Here is an 8,317-nt window from a genome sequence, read left to right as displayed (position 1 = left end):
TCACTACAATAGATAATATTCTTTTGCATAGTTTCTTAATTTTATTAAAAATTTTATTTATTTATTTTTAGAGAGGGGGAAGGAAGGAAAGAGAGAGGGAGAGAAACATTAATGTGCGGTTGCCTCTCGTGTATCTCCCCACCCCCCGGGGACCTGGCCCACAACCCAGGCATGTGCCCTGAGTGGGAATCAAACCGGCGACCCTTTGGTTCTCAAGCCAGCACTCAACCCACTGAGCCACACCAGCCAGGGCTAGTTTCTTAATTTTATATGCAAGTTTTCATATTATTCCCTTCATTAGCTTGTTTCTCTTCACTCAGATTGTAATGAAGAGATTCCTCTGCCTGATACATGGGATGATTCTGATTTATGTATTTCTATTATTATTTTGAGGCCCATTGTATGAACAAGTGACAATGAGGTTATCGATCAGGCTGCCAGACCTTTTAGGTGTTTCCAGTTCTTCAGTCCTCAGCAGCACTGCTGTGCCCATTCTCTCCATGGCTTCCTGTCACCTTGTGTACATACAGAACGTGGTGCAGGACTTCTGGCCGAGATGGAGGCATAGGTAGACACACTGTGCCTCCTCGCACAACCAAAATAAGGACAACAACAATTTAGAAACAAAAGAACAACCAGAACTGATAGAAAAGTGAACTGTATGGAAGTCGGACAACCAAAGAGTTAAAATAGACACATTCATCCAGACCAATAGGAAGGTGGAGTCAGGAGGCGGGGCGGAGAGGGGTCACGGCACAAACAGTGGTGGCACCAGGATAGTGGTGGCACCAGGCGTGTAAGGCATCCCGGGCGCGTAAGGCATCCGGGGCGCACAAGACCGCAGCGTGCGGGCGGACCCTGGGCACGCAGGTGGCGGCTGGCAGACCCCGGGCCTGGGGTAGCAACGGGCAGACCCAGCAAGGGGGCGATTGTAAAGGGAGGCACTGCGCGCAAGGTGGCTGGCTGTCCTGGCGGTCCCACATTCACGCTCAGATAAACCAGGCGAAATTGGGGAGTGAGACAGACCAAGCAGCCCAGGATCCCAGCGCCGGGAAATAAAGCCTCAAACCACTGACTGAAAACACCTGTGGGTTGAGGCGCAGGGAGAGACTCCCAGCCCCATAGGAGAGTTCGTTGGAGAGACCCACGGGGTCCTAGAATACGCACAAGCCCACCCACACGGGAATCAGCACCAGAAGGGCCCACTTTGTTTGGGGGAAGCAGCAGGAGGGACTGAAAGCAAGCGTCACTGTTCCCTCTCGGACCCCGCCCCCACATACAGCATCACAAGCCAGCGACTGGGTTGCCCTGCCCAGGTGAGCACCTAAGGCTCTGCCCCTGACTATGTAACAGGTGCGACAAAACAAAACAAACCAAAAAAAAAAGGTCCAAACAGAAGAACAGATCAAAGGTCCACAGCAAATAAAACTAAGCGACTAAGAGATAGCCAACCTATCAGATGCACAGTTCAAAGCACTGGTGATCAGGATGCTCACAAAATTGGTTGAATTTGGTCGCAAATTAGATGAAAAAATGAAGGCTACGCTAAGTGAAATGAAGGAAAATGTACAGGGAGCCAATAGTGATGGGAAGAAAACTGGGACTCAAATCAATGGAGTGGACCCAGAAGGAAGAAAGAAACAACCAAACAGAAAAGAATGAAGAAACAAGAATTCAAAAAATGAGGATAGGCTTAGGAACCTACAGGACATCTTTAAACGTTCCAACATCCAAATTATAGGGGTACCAGAAGGAGAAGAGGAAGAGCAACAAGTGGAAAAGTTATTTGAACAAATAATAAAGGAGAACTTCCCCATTCTGGCAAAAGAAATAGACTTCTAGGAAGTCCAGGAAGCTCAGAGAGCCCCAAAGAAGTTGGACCCAAGGAGGAACACACCAAGGCACATCATAATTACCTTGGCCAAGGTAAAAATGAAGGAGAGAATCCTAGAAGCAGCAAGAGATAAGGAGACAGTAACCTACAAAGGAGTTCCCATCAGACTGTCAGCTGATTTCTCAAAAGAGACCTTACAGGCAAGAAGGGGCAGGAAAGAAGTATTCCAAGTCATGAAAGGCAAGGACCTACATCCAAGATTGCTCTGTCCAGCAAAGCTATCATTTAGAATGGAAGGGCAGATAAAGTGCTTCTCAGATAAGGTCAAGTTAAAGGAGTTCATCATCACCAAGCCCTTATTTTATGAAATGTTAAAGGGACTTATCTAAGAAAAAGAAGATAAAACATGGATAGTAAAATGACAGTAAACTCACAATTATTAACAACCACACCTAAAAAAAAAACTAAGCAAGCAACTAGAACAAGAACAGAACCACAGAAATGGAGATCACATGGAGGGTTAGCAACAGGGGAGTGGGAGGAGGAGAGGGGGGGAAAAGGTACAGAGAATAAGTAGCATAGATGGTAGGTAGAAAATAGATAGGGGGAGGGCAAGAATAGTAAAAGAAATGTAGAAGCTAAAGAACTTATGACGCATGGACATGAACTAAAGGGGGGAATGTGGGTGGGAGAGGGTGTGCAGAGTGGAGGGGAGTGAAGGGGGAAATGGGACAACTGTAATAGCATAATCAATAAAATATATTTTAAAAAAGAAGGTGGTACAGTGGTGTGAGATCCTGTGTGGTAAAGAACATGGCTTCTGGGGCTTCAGGCACAGCTGGATCCAGGTGCTCATACTATGCCATTGGAGCCTGACCCATGCCATCTCTTAGCTCTGTTTTCTTCTCTGCTGGCTCCATTCTCGGTGGTCTGCCCCTCAGTAATGGCCCCTAGAGGCTCTGGGCTTATATCCTGCTGGCTTCTGGAAAGGCCCAGCAGCAGTCAATGGACCAGACTGGGACACTCAATTATCCAGGAGAATGGGGTTTCTCATTTGGCCAAACCTGGGTCATGTGCTCATCCCAGTCAGTTTCGTCAGAGCCAAATGGATTGAGCGTGGGGACAGGGTGGTTCTCTAAAGAAAGATAAAGTTGTTAACACGCAAGAGGGGACTGGATGCTGGGAAGGCAACAGCAACAAAGGTCCCGGACCCCGCCACTCCCCATTATATGCACCCCTATACCATGACTATGGCGTCCTGTGTCCTGTTCAGCTGGGAATCTCCACGCAAAGGAGACCTCATCCTTCATCTCATCCCCCAAAGTTGGTACAGCTCAGGCCCCCGGTCATGACCAACAGCCACAGTGGAATCAACCCCTTGCCCAAACGTAGCCTGAGGATGGGGAAGGGCAGTCAAGCCCCGGCCTCTGTGGCTTTCACCTCAGCCCAGTGCGGACCCAGCCCCACAGGCAGGAGAAAGAACATTTCCACCACAGCTCACTCTCCTGCCTCTCAGCAAGACGAACACCCCAAAACACACTGTCTAGCTCAAAAGTTCCTATGGACTCAAACAGCTGCTGCTTACTGAACACCTGGGTGCTGCATCTTCTTTATGTGTGACGGGGTGAGAGTTGTCAAGCTAGAAATGTGTCCAGGCTTCTGTGAATACATTAAGAACAGTTATACCTTTCAATAGGATGGGTTTTATGGGATGTGAATAGGCTTTCTTTCTTTTTTTAAGATTTTATTTATTCATTTTAAGAGAGACAAGGGAGAGAAACATCAGTGTGTGGTTGCCTCCTGCATGCCCTATACTGGAGACCTGGGCCACAACCCAGACATGTGCCCCGACTGGGAATCAAACCAGCGACCCTTTGGTTCGCAGGCCAGCACTCAATCCACTGAGCCACACCAGCCAGGCTGTTGTTTTTCTTAAAGGACTACAGGTCTTACATGCTGCAGTTCCATCTATTGCACAGGTGGCAAACACAAGGCCCACGGGCCAAATACTGCCCTCCACCTTTTTTTTTATCTGGCCCAGCACCTTGTTTCTATCCCAGCGGCAGTGCCAAGCTCTCGCTTAACTGTTAAGGAGGAGTTACATTTATACAGTCCTAAAATTACATTCGGTCCTTTGAAGGCAATGGTGAGGCTGATGTGGCCCCTGGTGAAAATGAGTCTGACACCCCTGATTGGGCAGAAGTAGCCCGTGGTGACAGTGGTCGGAAGAGTGGTGACCTGCGGAGCTCTTGCCCGAGGCGCACGAGAGCCTCCGGAGGGCTGGGAGCGGGGAATGTCTTCACGGGGCGGTTCGTACTCGGCGTGGCGTGTGGGGCAATTCATCGTCTGAGTACTTCAGACGCATATGCCTTAGAGCACAGAAGTTATACTTCGATGAGAAGTAAACCCCAGAGTGTGAGGAGTTCTAAAGTGGAGAAAAGAAACCAGTTTAGACTAATTCAGAGCACAGGTTTTTTTAACTTAGAAAACCAGGTTCTAAATCTGGCTCTGCCACTTCCTTCACCGGGACTAGCAAGCCCTTGGAACAAGTTGTTTAACCACTCTGCACCTCAGTTTCTCCATCTGTAAAATGGGGATGAATACTAGTACCTTCACTACTGTGACAACTGGAATGAGTTAATCCTTGCAAAACCCTCGGGACAGTGGTTGGCACCTAGTAAGTGCTCAGCAAATGTTAGTTATCCCCACCTATGAGTCAAGTATAGTGTGATCTCTGGACACAGAGAAAGAAGACACAGCCACGGACTGCACCATCCGGTGGGAAGACAGCGAGAAGCCTGGAGCGGGGGAGCCCACAGGAAGAGCTCCCGCGTTCAGCCTGTGGTTCCGGTACAGACGGGAAGGCAGGGGGGACTCTAGCAGGAGGAAGAGGGATGTGCAAAGGCACCTGGCGACCGAGCGAGCAGCACACGAGGAACGGTCCAGGTGCTCAGCGCAGCTCCGGGCAGAGTCCGTGGAAGAGGAAGCCGGACGGCAGGGAGAGAGAGCGCCCGAAGTTCCTTCTCGGCCACACCACGGAGCTGGGGTTTTCTCCCGAAGCCAAAGGGGAGACCCTGCAGGATTTAACAGGGGAGGGACACCAGCAGATCTCTTTTGAGGAAGACCGTGCTGGTCACCTGCAGGGAATTCTCTGATCGGGAGCCGGGCTAGAGACAGGGAAGCCAGCTGAGGGCTGTTCCCGCCCCTCAAGACACATGCTCCAGTTTGTACATTCAGACTGTATTCACTGCTGGCCTCCTCCCAGCCGGATGGCGTCCGGAGGACAGGAACCGTGTCTGTCCTGTGCTCAGTCACCTCCTCTGTGTCCGGCAAAGGGCGGTGCTCTCTGAGCATTACTGAATGAATACTCAGTGCACAAACCACATTTCCGTTCTCAATCAACAGGCAGGGGGTGCAGCGAGGGGGCATTGTCTCACGACGGAGCGGAGGGAAGGCTGCGAGAGGTAGGCCACGCGGCTGTGGAGAGGCAGGAAGACGCAGAGGCAGAGAGACTGGGGCTGACTCCTGAGCTAAGGGCTCAAGCCGTGAGGGGGCAATGGTCGCACTGACTCTGGGGGGGGAACCATGGCTTTGGTCCAGAGCCCCATGGGACACCTGGTGAGGTGTGTGTGTGTGTGTGTGTGTGTGTGTGTGTGTGTCCAGATGTTACTGGGGAAAAAACCAGACCCGTAGAGCAGTGAGATGCTTTGAGGAAGACACAGGGCGATTTCAAACTATTTAACCACTGGCAAAGCATGGGTGCCCACCCGTTAGAATCAATGGTGGCCACTGGGCCGGAGCAGGGGCCCGGGGGCCCTCACTGTGCTGAGGTGTTAGTTCATCTCTAAGTTACTGGGCTGTGAGGAGGTCTAGCAGTCCCAAGGGAGGCAGGCGCCCAGGGGGCTCGGGGCTACAGCTATGTATACCAGGCAGCACAGAGTATTTCAGCCCTGTAACCTCCGGTTGGCTGCACAGGAACAAGCACTGGAGCGCTCGCTGTGTGCCAGGTGTTGGGCTAAGCTCAACCCTCCCCACCCAGGACCTCACTGCAACCCCACAGCCACCCCGTGAGGTACCGTCACCAGCATCGTCCTCCTCCTCCCCATCTTCTCCACGCTCACACACACAGGAAGGGGCAGAGCAGTACACTCTCCTGAGTGTGCAGATCATCTCGTCTGGGAAAAGGCCACGGCAGCCTCTGATCACGGTGCTGGGTCCTCTGCAACTTAATCACCACCTTCAATACGTTGTACACGTTCCTTGTTCAAAACACAAGGCAACCTCGCTTCCTGAGGTCTCCCATCACTCCTGGAAGCACTCCAAGGGACTTCCCACTGGCCTCTGCAAACCTGTTCTGACCACCCCCAGCCCAGCCCCCGGCAGAACCGGCCACTCCCTCCTGTACCCGATCACACCTGGCTGTAGCACCTGTAATTCCTTACGACATCCACCCGTTTCCACAACTGGCACCCCCACTGGGATGCGGGGACACTGGAGGACAAGGAGCCTGTCACGTCCACCTCAACCTCGTTGACAAACAGCTACGGGCTCAACAAATGCCCGCGGAGTAGCTGAGTGAGCAGACCCGTGAACACGAGCGAGTTGTGACCACCACTTGGGGCTGGATCGAGCTCCAACCGCCCCACCATCAGGAACGTGAGTCCATAACGCAGCCCTTTTATTTTCACCCCTTGAATGTATGTCTGATTACCTCTCCGACCCTTGTAGGTGTCTTCTGCTCTGTTAAATAAGAATCTATTCATTCTCCCTCCAGTCTGAGATTAGAAACGGCAGAAATGATGGAAGAGCAAGAATGTCCCTGATGCAACCAACCGCCTGAGAAAGAACTGAATTTTACTTTCTCTGTACTTTTTGTGTGGCCCAACCCCTTCCCCAAACAAGGGCAAAACTAGTTCTTGTACTGCATACACTGATGCTTAGAGTTTAAAACAAAACTACAAATGATCTCCAATGCCTACAAAGGGCCAGTCCTGATTCGAGAACTGCTTTGGGGAAAACAAACTTGCTCAGGGTCGTGACACCTCAGGGATGCTGCCTCAGGGACCCAGAATGATTGACAGAGGTGGTTCAGAGATGAGGAGCCCTCTGGCCAGGAAGGAGGGCATGAAGCTACACGTGCGCTCAGCTCCTGCTCCCCTCTACCGCCTAGTGGGGAGAGAAGGGTTCCTGCACTGGCGGCGTTAGAAGCTGAAGGATGCTGTTTAGAGATATTGGGTTCAGCCCTGGCTGGTGTGGCTCCTTGGATTGAGCGCCAAGCCTGTAAACCAAAGAGTTGCCGGTTTGATTCCCAGTCTAAGGCACATACCTGGGCTGTGGGTCAGGTCCCCAGTAGGGGGTGTGCCAGAGGCAACCACACATTGATGTTTCTCTCCCTTTCTTCCTTTTCTCCAAAAATGAATTTTTTTTTAAACAGACACTGGGTTCAAACCTCAGCCCTGCCACGTCCACATCCTAGCTAATGATCTTGCACGAAGCTTCCCAGCCTGCCGCCCCTCTGTAAAATGGAAAATAACACTTACCTCCTGGAAATATGAGGAAGAACTCACAGAGGCCTGTGAAGTGCTTAGCATAACGCTGGCACGCAGGTGCTCAATCACCAGCCCTTTACCAGCCAGCAGGGAGGGTGCGGTGGGAAGCAACTGTGCCCAGGGCTGCGGCAGCCTGAGGGCCGCTCAGATGCTCTGAGACAGAGGGTCTCAAACCTGGTGGCACATCCAAGTCCGCTCCGGCGCCTCTAAAACTCCAGTGCCAGCCCTTCCTACACGCACTTACTCCCACACTCATAGGACGGGCCCAGGCATGGTTAAAGCTTCAGGTCAGTCCACAGAGGTCGTAGGGGTTGAGACTCTCTGCGAACAAGAGTTGGAGTCTAGCGATGACCTACAGGCAAACCTGCTAGTAGTCAATCAAAGGTATGTCCCCAGGCCTGAGTGAGGCCATCTTGGTTTCAGAATTGAAAAAACAGGGTCTGAAAATCGAAAACATACCTGCCTTTCTAATCCTCAACACTGCACATTAATAAAATACACATAATTACTAAATTCTCGGAAAGGAACCACTCTGGAAAAGTTGTAACAAAGCTCAAGTGTTTATTAAGAATTAAAAATACTGTAAATAAGCCATACAGTTCATTTCACAGTAAACTAAACAAACCTTTTTTTAAATCTTTTTCTTTTTTCTTTTTTTTCCTTTTTTTTTTTGAAGGCAAGACAGCCACTGAAGAACACTTCAGCTCGAAGGGGAAGGGAAACAGCAACCTACAGAAAACGCACACGCTCCTCGCCGGCAGCCGGGGCCCGCTCTGACCGCGGGCCTCCGCACGGACGCCGTGGCAAAATAAAAAGACGTGGCCTCCGTCCCCCAGGGGGGAAGCCCTATGAAGAGCCCCCAAAATACACTTCCTGGAAGAATCCAAGGACTCCCCGCCTTTCAGGGATGATAAACATACGCCTCATTTGGGGA

Source organism: Phyllostomus hastatus, unplaced genomic scaffold, assembly GCF_019186645.2.
Source record: "Phyllostomus hastatus isolate PE091 unplaced genomic scaffold, TTU_PhHast_1.1 phas_scaffold_755, whole genome shotgun sequence".
Taxonomy (NCBI): domain Eukaryota; kingdom Metazoa; phylum Chordata; class Mammalia; order Chiroptera; family Phyllostomidae; genus Phyllostomus; species Phyllostomus hastatus.
The sequence above is the reverse complement of the archived record's forward strand: the minus strand, read 5'-3'. Positions refer to the sequence as shown.